This window comes from Hyla sarda, unplaced genomic scaffold, assembly GCF_029499605.1.
Source record: "Hyla sarda isolate aHylSar1 unplaced genomic scaffold, aHylSar1.hap1 scaffold_136, whole genome shotgun sequence".
NCBI lineage: Eukaryota > Metazoa > Chordata > Amphibia > Anura > Hylidae > Hyla > Hyla sarda.
In genome coordinates this window covers 154,913-170,000 of record NW_026607987.1, presented here as the reverse complement: position 1 = coordinate 170,000, position 15,088 = coordinate 154,913, and the positions used below count along the sequence as shown (strand labels likewise).

The 15,088-nt window shown below is 42.2% G+C and overlaps 1 pseudogene; it reads right to left on the bottom strand.

Moving 5' to 3' along the window:
• Nucleotides 1-261: 261 nt before the first annotated feature.
• LOC130306237 (U2 spliceosomal RNA) lies at nucleotides 262-364 on the bottom strand (annotated as a pseudogene).
• Nucleotides 365-15,088: the final 14,724 nt, after the last annotated feature.

Here is a 15,088-nt window from a genome sequence, read left to right as displayed (position 1 = left end):
CCATGTCAATTAACAAGATTCAGCACCCACTACCTGAAAGACAGCTACCTATCATGTCATGTCCAACCTGCACAGGTGTGCTGGGCTTATTCAATTAAAGAGGACATTCAGCAGCAGCAGTCCTGTGCCTGGTCGCTCCAACAGGGGCCAGACACAAGCGGCACCACCTATTGTCTTTTGCCTGCAGTAGGGGCCCACTGGACTAGCCAGCAAGCAGCTGCAGCAAATAAACAGGTAATCTTTCTTTCCAACACTGAACCCTGGTGGTGCATTTAATATATGCTACCAGATAGGGGACATATCAGATATTAAACTGATATAAACAGACACCACATTTGATACCAGCCAAAAGGAAGAATGAGAAGTGATAACTGTGAAAGGGGAGGAACCAACGCTGTCCCCTTCACATGCACCATCACTACTTGTAGGAAGGAAGGCTGGCTGGCAGCCTCCCATACACACTCTGGCTGGGTGGCAGTCACCCACCAGTACACACAGCAGACCCTAAACCCATATCATTATTGCTAAGCAGGAAGATGGGAGTCCATTTCACTCTGATGGACCATTTTTAAATGCAATCCATAACCTGGCTTTGGCAGGAACCCTTCTTACTCATCCTACTTGCATTTGATACTGGGTTTAGGATCTGCATAGGAAACACACACACACAAGCACACACTTACCTGTGTTGCCTGCTGACGCCTCCTTGGCTGTCCCCAAACGGTATAAAACCAACAGCCACGGGAAGCTGTAAGGATAGAGGACATACCTGCATCCTATTGGACTCACTTGTCTTGGTTAAATCCAGCTTATTTGAAAACCTATGGTGCTGCTGCTTCTGCTCATGGCAGTGCTGCTTCTGACAAGGCTGTTCTTTGGTGGGCCTAGGTGACATCACAATCTCCATGGTTACATACACAACAAAGGTCAGATGTTGTTTACACCTGGCCATGCCAGTGGTATTGAGTAGCATATCACAGTGCTAAGGGTCCTGGATGCAACAATCTTTCAATGGGGAATAGCCGCACTGAGTTTGTCAAGTGCACCCATGTTTGCAACTCCAACAATACACACATATGTATGTATGTATGTATGTATGTATGTATGTATGTGTATCTATCTATCTATCTATCTATCTTTTTCTCTCTTTCTATATGTATATATATATATATATATATATATATATATATATAATTTTTTTTTCTTTTAAATATATATATATATATATATATATATACATATATATAGAGAGAGATGGAAATACTTTTTTAAACATGTTTTCACCTTTTTTTTTAACCTTCTTTTTTTCTTCTCTCCATGTTTTCCTTCTTTCCTCCTTTTTTCCTATGCTGCTGCTTCTTATTTTTCTTCTTTTTCAGACCCTATCATTGCACTATTGCTTATTCAATACCACCAGCAGATGGAGACACTATATTACAACATTAGTTGTGAGCAGAAGTTTGTACAAACAAATGCCTCATAGCTGATGTCCTATCCATTATTGCAATGGATGGTTGGCTGGCAACATTTGTTTTTATTATTCCAATACCACAGTACCAATGCATGGTCAATCAACAGCAATGACACCCCCATGTCAATTAATAAGATTCAGCACCCACTACCTGAAAGACAGCTACCTATCATGTCATGTCCAACCTGCACAGGTGTGCTGGGCTTATTCAATTAAAGAGGACATTCAGCAGCAGCAGTCCTGTGCCTGGTCGCTCCAACAGGGGCCAGACACAAGCGGCACCACCTATTGTCTTTTGCCTGCAGTAGGGGCCCACTGGACTAGCCAGCAAGCAGCTGCAGCAGTAGCAAATAAACAGGTAATCTTTCCAACACTGAACCCTGGTGGTGCACTTAATATATGCTACCAGATAGGGGACATATCAGATATTAAACTGATATAAACAGACACCACATTTGATACCAGCCAAAAGGAAGAATGAGAAGTGATAACTGTGAAAAGGGAGGAACCAACGCTGTCCCCTTCACATGCACCATCACTACTTGTAGGAAGGGAGGCTGGCTGGCAGCCTCCCATACACACTCTGGCTGGGTGGCAGTCACCCACCAGTACACACAGCAGACCCTAAACCCATATCATTATTGCTAAGCAGGAAGATGGGAGTCCATTTCACTCTGATGGACCATTTTTAAATGCAATCCATAACCTGGCTTTGGCAGGAACCCTTCTTACTCCTCCTACTTGCATTTGATACTGGGTTTAGGATCTGCATAGGAAACACACACACACACACACACACACACACACACACAAGCACACACTTACCTGTGTTGCCTGCTGACGCCTCCTTGGCTGTCCCCAAACGGTATAAAACCAACAGCCACGGGAAGCTGTAAGGATAGAGGACATACCTGCATCCTATTGGACTCACTTGTCTTGGTTAAATCCAGCTTATTTGAAAACCTGTGGATCTGCTGCTTCTGCTCATGGCAGTGCTGCTTCTGACAAGGCTGTTCTTTGGTGGGCCTAGGTGACATCACAATCTCCATGGTTACATACACAACAAAGGTCAGATGTTGTTTACACCTGGCCATGCCAGTGGTATTGAGTAGCATATCACAGTGCTAAGGGTCCTGGATGCAACAATCTTTCAATGGGGAATAGCCGCACTGAGTTTGTCAAGTACACCCATGTTTGCAACTCCAACAATACACACATATGTATGTATGTATCTATCTATCTATCTATCTATCTATCTATCTATCTATCTCTTTCTCTCTTTCTATATGTATATATATATATATATATATAATTTTTTTTTCTTTTAAATATATATATATATTTATATATATACATATATAGAGAGAGAGAGATGGAAATACTTTTTTAAACATGTTTTCACCTTTTTTTTAACCTTCTTTTTTTCTTCTCTCCATGTTTTCCTTCTTTCCTCCTTTTTTCCTATGCTGCTGCTTCTTATTTTTCTTCTTTTTCAGACCCTATCATTGCACTATTGCTTATTCAATACCACCAGCAGATGGAGACACTATATTACAACATTAGTTGTGAGCAGCAGTTTGTACAAACAAATGCCTCATAGCTGATGTCCTATCCATTGTTGCAATGGATGGTTGGCTGGCAACATTTGTTTTTATTATTCCAATACCACAGTACCAATGCATGGTCAATCAACAGCAATGACACCCCCATGTCAATTAACAAGATTCAGCACCCACTACCTGAAAGACAGCTACCTATCATGTCATGTCCAACCTGCACAGGTGTGCTGGTTGCTGAGCTTATTCAATTAAAGAGGACATTCAGCAGCAGCAGTCCTGTGCCTGGTCGCTCCAACAGGGGCCAGACACAAGCGGCACCACCTATTGTCTTTTGCCTGCAGTAGGGGCCCACTGGACTAGCCAGCAAGCAGCTGCAGCAGTAAATAAACAGGTAATCTTTCTTTCCAACACTGAACCCTGGTGGTGCACTTAATATATGCTACCAGATAGGGGACATATCAGATATTAAACTGATATAAACAGACACCACATTTGATACCAGCCAAAAGGAAGAATGAGAAGTGATCACTGTGAAAGGGGAGGAACCAACGCTGTCCCCTTCACATGCACCATCACTACTTGTAGGAAGGGAGGCTGGCTGGGAGCCTCCCATACACACTCTGGCTGGGTGGCAGTCACCCACCAGTACACACAGCAGGCCCTAAACCCATATCATTATTGCTAAGCAGGAAGATGGGAGTCCATTTCACTCTGATGGACCATTTTTAAATGCAATCCATAACCTGGCTTTGGCAGGAACCCTTCTTACTCCTCCTACTTGCATTTGATACTGGGTTTAGGATCTGCATAGGAAACACACACACACACACACACACACACACAAGCACACACTTACCTGTGTTGCCTGCTGACGCCTCCTTGGCTGTCCCCAAACGGTATAAAACCAACAGCCACGGGAAGCTGTAAGGATAGAGGACATACCTGCATCCTATTGGACTCACTTGTCTTGGTTAAATCCAGCTTATTTGAAAACCTATGGTGCTGCTGCTTCTGCTCATGGCAGTGCTGCTTCTGACAAGGCTGTTCTTTGGTGGGCCTAGGTGACATCACAATCTCCATGGTTACATACACAACAAAGGTCAGATGTTGTTTACACCTGGCCATGCCAGTGGTATTGAGTAGCATATCACAGTGCTAAGGGTCCTGGATGCAACAATCTTTCAATGGGGAATAGCCGCACTGAGTTTGTCAAGTGCACCCATGTTTGCAACTCCAACAATACACACATATGTATGTATGTATGTATGTATGTATGTATGTATGTATGTGTATCTATCTATCTATCTATCTATCTATCTATCTCTTTCTCTCTTTCTATATGTATATATATATTTATATAATTTTTTTTTCTTTTAAATATATATATATATATATATATATATATATATATATATATATATACATATATATAGAGAGAGATGGAAATACTTTTTTAAACATGTTTTCACCTTTTTTTTAACCTTCTTTTTTTCTTCTCTCCATGTTTTCCTTCTTTCCTCCTTTTTTCCTATGCTGCTGCTTCTTATTTTTCTTCTTTTTCAGACCCTATCATTGCACTATTGCTTATTCAATACCACCAGCAGATGGAGACACTATATTACAACATTAGTTGTGAGCAGCAGTTTGTACAAACAAATGCCTCATAGCTGATGTCCTATCCATTATTGCAATGGATGGCTGGCTGGCAACATTTGTTTTAATTATTCCAATACCACAGTACCAATGCATGGTCAATCAACAGCAATGAAGCCCCCATGTCAATTAACAAGATTCAGCACCCACTACCTTTAAAGACAGCTACCTATCATGTCATGTTCAACCTGCACAGGTGTGCTGGTTGCTGAGCTTATTCAATTAAAGAGGACATTCAGCAGCAGCAGTCCTGTGCCTGGTCGCTCCAACAGGGGCCAGACACAAGCAGCACCACCTATTGTCTTTTGCCTGCAGTAGGGTCCCACTGGACTAGCCAGCAAGCAGCTGCAGCAGCAGCAAATAAACAGGTAATTTTTCTTTCCAACACTGAAACCTGGTGGTGCACTTAATATATGCTACCAGATAGGGGACATATCAGATATTAAACTGATATAAACAGACACCACATTTGATACCAGCCAAAAGGAAGAATGAGAAGTGATAACTGTGAAAGGGGAGGAACCAACGCTGTCCCCTTCACATGCACCATCACTACTTGTAGGAAGGGAGGCTGGCTGGCAGCCTCCCATACACACTCTGGCTGGGTGGCAGTCACCCACCAGTACACACAGCAGGCCCTAAACCCATATCATTATTGCTAAGCAGGAAGATGGGAGTCCATTTCACTCTGATGGACCATTTTTAAATGCAATCCATAACCTGGCTTTGGCAGGAACCCTTCTTACTCCTCCTACTTGCATTTGATACTGGGTTTAGGATCTGCATAGGAAACACACACACACACACACACACACACACACACACAAGCACACACTTACCTGTGTTGCCTGCTGACGCCTCCTTGGCTGTCCCCAAACGGTATAAAACCAACAGCCACGGGAAGCTGTAAGGATAGAGGACATACCTGCATCCTATTGGACTCACTTGTCTTGGTTAAATCCAGCTTATTTGAAAACTTATGGTGCTGCTGCTTCTGATCATGGCAGTGCTGCTTCTGACAAGGCTGTTCTTTGGTGGGCCTAGGTGACATCACAATCTCCATGGTTACATACACAACAAAGGTCAGATGTTGTTTACACCTGGCCATGCCAGTGGTATTGAGTAGCATATCACAGTGCTAAGGGTCCTGGATGCAACAATCTTTCAATGGGGAATAGCCGCACTGAGTTTGTCAAGTGCACCCATGTTTGCAACTCCAACAATACACACATATGTATGTATGTATGTTGTATGTATGTATGTATGTATGTATGTGTATCTATCTATCTCTTTCTCTCTCTCTATATGTATATATATATATATAATTTTTTTTCTTTTAAATATATATATATATATATATATATATATATATATATATATATATACATATATATATATAGAGAGAGAGATGGAAATACTTTTTTAAACATGTTTTCACCTTTTTTTTACCTTCCTTCTTTCCTCCTTTTTTCCTATGCTGTTGCTTCTTATTTTTCTTCTTTTTCAGACCCTATCATTGCACTATTGCTTATTCAATACCACCAGCAGATGGAGACACTATATTACAACATTAGTTGTGAGCAGCAGTTTGTACAAACAAATGCCTCATAGCTGATGTCCTATCCATTATTGCAATGGATGGCTGGCTGGCAACATTTGTTTTAATTATTCCAATACCACAGTACCAATGCATGGTCAATCAACAGCAATGAAGCCCCCATGTCAATTAACAAGATTCAGCACCCACTACCTTTAAAGACAGCTACCTATCATGTCATGTTCAACCTGCACAGGTGTGCTGGTTGCTGAGCTTATTCAATTAAAGAGGACATTCAGCAGCAGCAGTCCTGTGCCTGGTCGCTCCAACAGGGGCCAGACACAAGCAGCACCACCTATTGTCTTTTGCCTGCAGTAGGGGCCCACTGGACTAGCCAGCAAGCAGCTGCAGCAGCAGCAAATAAACAGGTAATTTTTCTTTCCAACACTGAAACCTGGTGGTGCACTTAATATATGCTACCAGATAGGGGACATATCAGATATTAAACTGATATAAACAGACACCACATTTGATACCAGCCAAAAGGAAGAATGAGAAGTGATAACTGTGAAAGGGGAGGAACCAACGCTGTCCCCTTCACATGCACCATCACTACTTGTAGGAAGGGAGGCTGGCTGGCAGCCTCCCATACACACTCTGGCTGGGTGGCAGTCACCCACCAGTACACACAGCAGGCCCTAAACCCATATCATTATTGCTAAGCAGGAAGATGGGAGTCCATTTCACTCTGATGGACCATTTTTAAATGCAATCCATAACCTGGCTTTGGCAGGAACCCTTCTTACTCCTCCTACTTGCATTTGATACTGGGTTTAGGATCTGCATAGGAAACACACACACACACACACACACACACACACAAGCACACACTTACCTGTGTTGCCTGCTGACGCCTCCTTGGCTGTCCCCAAACGGTATAAAACCAACAGCCACGGGAAGCTGTAAGGATAGAGGACATACCTGCATCCTATTGGACTCACTTGTCTTGGTTAAATCCAGCTTATTTGAAAACTTATGGTGCTGCTGCTTCTGATCATGGCAGTGCTGCTTCTGACAAGGCTGTTCTTTGGTGGGCCTAGGTGACATCACAATCTCCATGGTTACATACACAACAAAGGTCAGATGTTGTTTACACCTGGCCATGCCAGTGGTATTGAGTAGCATATCACAGTGCTAAGGGTCCTGGATGCAACAATCTTTCAATGGGGAATAGCCGCACTGAGTTTGTCAAGTGCACCCATGTTTGCAACTCCAACAATACACACATATGTATGTATGTATGTTGTATGTATGTATGTATGTATGTATGCATGTATGTATGTATGTGTATCTATCTATCTATCTATCTCTTTCTCTCTCTCTATATGTATATATATATATATATAATTATTTTTTCTTTTAAATATATATATATATATATATATATATATATATATATATATATATGTATATATATACATATATAGAGAGAGAGAGAGATGGAAATACTTTTTTAAACATGTTTTCACCTTTTTTTTACCTTCTTTTTTTCTTCTCTCCATGTTTTCCTTCTTTCCTCCTTTTTTCCTATGCTGCTGCTTCTTATTTTTCTTCTTTTTCAGACCCTATCATTGCACTATTGCTTATTCAATACCACCAGCAGATGGAGACACTATATTACAACATTAGTTGTGAGCAGCAGTTTGTACAAACAAATGCCTCATAGCTGATGTCCTATCCATTATTGCAATGGATGGCTGGCTGGCAACATTTGTTTTAATTATTCCAATACCACAGTACCAATGCATGGTCAATTAACAAGATTCAGCACCCACTACCTGAAAAACAGCTACCTATCATGTCATGTCCAACCTGCACAGGTGTGCTGGTTGCTGAGCTTATTCAATTAAAGAGGACATTCAGCAGCAGCAGTCCTGTGCCTGGTCGCTCCAACAGGGGCCAGACACAAGCGGCACCACCTATTGTCTTTTGCCTGCAGTAGGGGCCCACTGGACTAGCCAGCAAGCAGCTGCAGCAGCAAATAAACAGGTAATCTTTCTTTCCAACACTGAACCCTGGTGGTGCACTTAATATATGCTACCAGATAGGGGACATATCAGATATTAAACTGATATAAACAGACACCACATTTGATACCAGCCAAAAGGAAAAATGAGAAGTGATAACTGTGAAAGGGGAGGAACCAACGCTGTCCCCTTCACATGCACCATCACTACTTGTAGGAAGGGAGGCTGGCTGGCAGCCTCCCATACACACTCTGGCTGGGTGGCAGTCACCCACCAGTACACACAGCAGACCCTAAACCCATATCATTATTGCTAAGCAGGAAGATGGGAGTCCATTTCACTCTGATGGACCATTTTTAAATGCAATCCATAACCTGGCTTTGGCAGGAACCCTTCTTACTCCTCCTACTTGCATTTGATACTGGGTTTAGGATCTGCATAGGAAACACACACACACACACAAGCACACACTTACCTGTGTTGCCTGCTGACGCCTCCTTGGCTGTCCCCAAACGGTATAAAACCAACAGCCACGGGAAGCTGTAAGGATAGAGGACATACCTGCATCCTATTGGACTCACTTGTCTTGGTTAAATCCAGCTTATTTGAAAACCTATGGTGCTGCTGCTTCTGCTCATGGCAGTGCTGCTTCTGACAAGGCTGTTCTTTGGTGGGCCTAGGTGACATCACAATCTCCATGGTTACATACACAACAAAGGTCAGATGTTGTTTACACCTGGCCATGCCAGTGGTATTGAGTAGCATATCACAGTGCTAAGGGTCCTGGATGCAACAATCTTTCAATGGGGAATAGCCGCACTGAGTTTGTCAAGTGCACCCATGTTTGCAACTCCAACAATACACACATATGTATGTATGTATGTATGTATGTATGTATCTATCTATCTATCTATCTATCTATCTATCTCTTTCTCTCTTTCTATATGTATATATATATATATATATAATTTTTTTTTCTTTTAAATATATATATATATATATATATATATATATATATACATATATAGAGAGAGAGAGATGGAAATACTTTTTTAACCATGTTTTCACCTTTTTTTTTAACCTTCTTTTTTTCTTCTCTCCATGTTTTCCTTCTTTCCTCCTTTTTTCCTATGCTGCTGCTTCTTATTTTTCTTCTTTTTCAGACCCTATCATTGCACTATTGCTTATTCAATACCACCAGCAGATGGAGACACTATATTACAACATTAGTTGTGAGCAGCAGTTTGTACAAACAAATGCCTCATAGCTGATGTCCTATCCATTATTGCAATGGATGGTTGGCTGGCAACATTTGTTTTTATTATTCCAATACCACAGTACCAATGCATGGTCAATCAACAGCAATGACACCCCCATGTCAATTAACAAGATTCAGCACCCACTACCTGAAAGACAGCTACCTATCATGTCATGTCCAACCTGCACAGGTGTGCTGGTTGCTGAGCTTATTCAATTAAAGAGGACATTCAGCAGCAGCAGTCCTGTGCCTGGTCGCTCCAACAGGGGCCAGACACAAGCGGCACCACCTATTGTCTTTTGCCTGCAGTAGGGGCCCACTGGACTAGCCAGCAAGCAGCTGCAGCAGCAAATAAACAGGTAATCTTTCTTTCCAACACTGAACCCTGGTGGTGCACTTAATATATGCTACCAGATAGGGGACATATCAGATATTAAACTGATATAAACAGACACCACATTTGATACCAGCCAAAAGGAAAAATGAGAAGTGATAACTGTGAAAGGGGAGGAACCAACGCTGTCCCCTTCACATGCACCATCACTACTTGTAGGAAGGGAGGCTGGCTGGCAGCCTCCCATACACACTCTGGCTGGGTGGCAGTCACCCACCAGTACACACAGCAGACCCTAAACCCATATCATTATTGCTAAGCAGGAAGATGGGAGTCCATTTCACTCTGATGGACCATTTTTAAATGCAATCCATAACCTGGCTTTGGCAGGAACCCTTCTTACTCCTCCTACTTGCATTTGATACTGGGTTTAGGATCTGCATAGGAAACACACACACACACACAAGCACACACTTACCTGTGTTGCCTGCTGACGCCTCCTTGGCTGTCCCCAAACGGTATAAAACCAACAGCCACGGGAAGCTGTAAGGATAGAGGACATACCTGCATCCTATTGGACTCACTTGTCTTGGTTAAATCCAGCTTATTTGAAAACCTATGGATCTGCTGCTTCTGCTCATGGCAGTGCTGCTTCTGACAAGGCTGTTCTTTGGTGGGCCTAGGTGACATCACAATCTCCATGGTTACATACACAACAAAGGTCAGATGTTGTTTACACCTGGCCATGCCAGTGGTATTGAGTAGCATATCACAGTGCTAAGGGTCCTGGATGCAACAATCTTTCAATGGGGAATAGCCGCACTGAGTTTGTCAAGTGCACCCATGTTTGCAACTCCAACAATACACACATATGTATGTATGTATGTATGTATCTATGTATCTATCTATCTATCTATCTATCTATCTATTTCTCTCTTTCTATATGTATATATATATATATATATTTTTTTTTTTTTTCTTTTAAATATATATATATATATATATATATATATATATACATATATAGAGAGAGAGAGAGAGATGGAAATACTTTTTTAAACATGAATTCGAGTAGAATACAGACATAGCGCACATCTACAATCTTGTATAATGATCTGATTGCTTCTCAGCACAATATCAAAAACTAACAGGTTGTTAGTATACATTTTTGATCAAAAAGTACAAGCCCACTCGCCACGTCAAGGCCACCTATTCAGAGTGGGTCCCTAACGTCCCTAGCATAAAATGGCGTAGCACCAGGCGGCGACCACCACCGCCGCGACACAGGTGCCCACGGGGGGGGGGAGCGACCCACTGGCAGAGCGGCCCCAATGCCCCTCAAACCAGTCTATAGGCCGCTAGGGACGTTAGGGACCCACTCTAAATAGGTGGCCTTGACGTGGCGAGTGGGCTTGTACTTTTTGATCAAAAATGTATACTAACAACCTGTTAGTTTTTGATATTATGCTGAGAAGCAATCAGATCATTATACAAGATTGTAGATGTGCACCATGTCTGTTTTTCTACCCGAATTCACACTTTTTTAAACATGTTTTCACCTTTTTTTTTAACCTTCTTTTTTTCTTCTCTCCATGTTTTCCTTCTTTCCTCCTTTTTTCCTATGCTGCTGCTTCTTATTTTTCTTCTTTTTCAGACCCTATCATTGCACTATTGCTTATTCAATACCACCAGCAGATGGAGACACTATATTACAACATTAGTTGTGAGCAGCAGTTTGTACAAACAAATGCCTCATAGCTGATGTCCTATCCATTATTGCAATGGATGGTTGGCTGGCAACATTTGTTTTTATTATTCCAATATCACAGTACCAATGCATGGTCAATCAACAGCAATGACACCCCCATGTCAATTAACAAGATTCAGCACCCACTACCTGAAAGACAGCTACCTATCATGTCATGTCCAACCTGCACAGGTGTGCTGGTTGCTGAGCTTATTCAATTAAAGAGGACATTCAGCAGCAGCAGTCCTGTGCCTGGTCGCTCCAACAGGGGCCAGACACAAGCGGCACCACCTATTGTCTTTTGCCTGCAGTAGGGGCCCACTGGACTAGCCAGCAAGCAGCTGCAGCAAATAAACAGGTAATCTTTCTTTCCAACACTGAACCCTGGTGGTGCACTTAATATATGCTACCAGATAGGGGACATATCAGATATTAAACTGATATAAACAGACACCACATTTGATACCAGCCAAAAGGAAGAATGAGAAGTGATAACTGTGAAAGGGGAGGAACCAACGCTGTCCCCTTCACATGCACCATCACTACTTGTAGGAAGGTAGGCTGGCTGGCAGCCTCCCATACACACTCTGGCTGGATGGCAGTCACCCACCAGTACACACAGCAGGCCCTAAACCCATATCATTATTGCTAAGCAGGAAGATGGGAGTCCATTTCACTCTGATGGACCATTTTTAAATGCAATCCATAACCTGGCTTTGGAAGGAACCCTTCTTACTCCTCCTACTTGCATTTGATACTGGGTTTAGGATCTGCATAGGAAACACACACACACACACACACACAAGCACACACTTACCTGTGTTGCCTGCTGACGCCTCCTTGGCTGTCCCCAAACGGTATAAAACCAACAGCCACGGGAAGCTGTAAGGATAGAGGACATACCTGCATCCTATTGGACTCACTTGTCTTGGTTAAATCCAGCTTATTTGAAAACTTATGGTGCTGCTGCTTCTGATCATGGCAGTGCTGCTTCTGACAAGGCTGTTCTTTGGTGGGCCTAGGTGACATCACAATCTCCATGGTTACATACACAACAAAGGTCAGATGTTGTTTACACCTGGCCATGCCAGTGGTATTGAGTAGCATATCACAGTGCTAAGGGTCCTGGATGCAACAATCTTTCAATGGGGAATAGCCGCACTGAGTTTGTCAAGTGCACCCATGTTTGCAACTCCAACAATACACACATATGTATGTATGTATGTTGTATGTATGTATGTATGTATGTATGTGTATCTATCTATCTCTTTCTCTCTCTCTATATGTATATATATATATATATATATATATATATATATTTTTTTTTTTTTCTTTTAAATATATATATATATATATATATATATATATATACATATATATAGAGAGAGAGAGATGGAAATACTTTTTTAAACATGTTTTCACCTTTTTTTACCTTCTTTTTTTCTTCTCTCCATGTTTTCCTTCTTTCCTCCTTTTTTCCTATGCTGTTGCTTCTTATTTTTCTTCTTTTTCAGACCCTATCATTGCACTATTGCTTATTCAATACCACCAGCAGATGGAGACACTATATTACAACATTAGTTGTGAGCAGCAGTTTGTACAAACAAATGCCTCATAGCTGATGTCCTATCCATTATTGCAATGGATGGCTGGCTGGCAACATTTGTTTTAATTATTCCAATACCACAGTACCAATGCATGGTCAATTAACAAGATTCACCACCCACTACCTGAAAGACAGCTACCTATCATGTCATGTCCAACCTGCACAGGTGTGCTGGTTGCTGAGCTTATTCAATTAAAGAGGACATTCAGCAGCAGCAGTCCTGTGCCTGGTCGCTCCAACAGGGGCCAGACACAAGCGGCACCACCTATTGTCTTTTGCCTGCAGTAGGGGCCCACTGGACTAGCCAGCAAGCAGCTGCAGCAAATGAACAGGTAATCTTTCTTTCCAACACTGAACCCTGGTGGTGCACTTAATATATGCTACCAGATAGGGGACATATCAGATATTAAACTGATATAAACAGACACCACATTTGATACCAGCCAAAAGGAAGAATGAGAAGTGATAACTGTGAAAGGGGAGGAACCAACGCTGTCCCCTTCACATGCACCATCACTACTTGTAGGAAGGGAGGCTGGCTGGCAGCCTCCCATACACACTCTGGCTGGGTGGCAGTCACCCACCAGTACACACAGCAGGCCCTAAACCCATATCATTATTGCTAAGCAGGAAGATGGGAGTCCATTTCACTCTGATGGACCATTTTTAAATGCAATCCATAACCTGGCTTTGGCAGGAACCCTTCTTACTCCTCCTACTTGCATTTGATACTGGGTTTAGGATCTGCATAGGAAACACACACACACACACACAAGCACACACTTACCTGTGTTGTCTGCTGACACCTCCTTGGCTGTCCCCAAACGGTATAAAACCAACAGCCACGGGCAGGGCCGGACTGGGGATAAAAACCAGCCCTGGAAAAAGTTGCATACCAGCCCCATATTGCGTAATTTTTCAAGCTCATGGCATATCGTAATTATATACTTGTTCATAAAAGGGGAAAGCATTCATTTTAAAACACATACATAAATACGAATATGAACTTTGCACTTCAATAGCTTTATTGTAGACCAGCTTTTCCCAACCAGGGTGCCTCCAGCAGTTGCAAAACTACAAGTCTCAGCATGTCCAGACAGCTTTTGGCTGCTTGGGCATGCTGGAAAATGTAGTTTTGCAACAGCTGGAGGCACCCTGGTTGGAAAACACTACAGTAGACCATTATTCCATGCAACTGGGTCAGAACTAAGAATAATCCAAAAATGTTTACTTTAAAGAATAGAAGACAATAATAATAATAATAATAATCTCTTACTTTGTATAAGTTACTCAACATACACCAAACCAGCAGTTGATAAATAGACCATAGACCACAGACCAGTATAACCAACAACAGCTCTATACAAGGTTCAAATAATTGTACCACACTATGACTACACATTACCTCCACATAGTAACAGGATAATATTACCATACAAATACTGAATAAACCACTTTACACAGAAGTTAGTGCCTCAGCTCTACACAGGCTCTACAGACCATATAAGAGATTACATAAAGTTACATCAGGTGACGTCTTCTCTGATCGGTGTCAGTCAATTTCCTTTTCTTATCCATCCGGCCCAGACCGTCATGACTATTTCTTCCAGCCACAACTCCACAGAACCTGCCAAACAAACATTTAAGACTCTGCACTTTTCCAGCGCTTATAGCGCTCAGTATAGTGGGTAGAAAAGTGGGTTGGGGGGAAGAGTAGGTAGCCCCCCCTCCTTTAGGCAGTTGGTCACTCAAGGGGGTAGACAGGTCCCTTTACATTGTTTCCCCCATCACACAGGTAAAGCCCACAGTGGGTAGGTAGGGAATACCCCTATAAGATAGGATACCCAAGCAGATCGATAATGTACCTAGTAGGTGATGCCTCCAGGTAGGTAATAT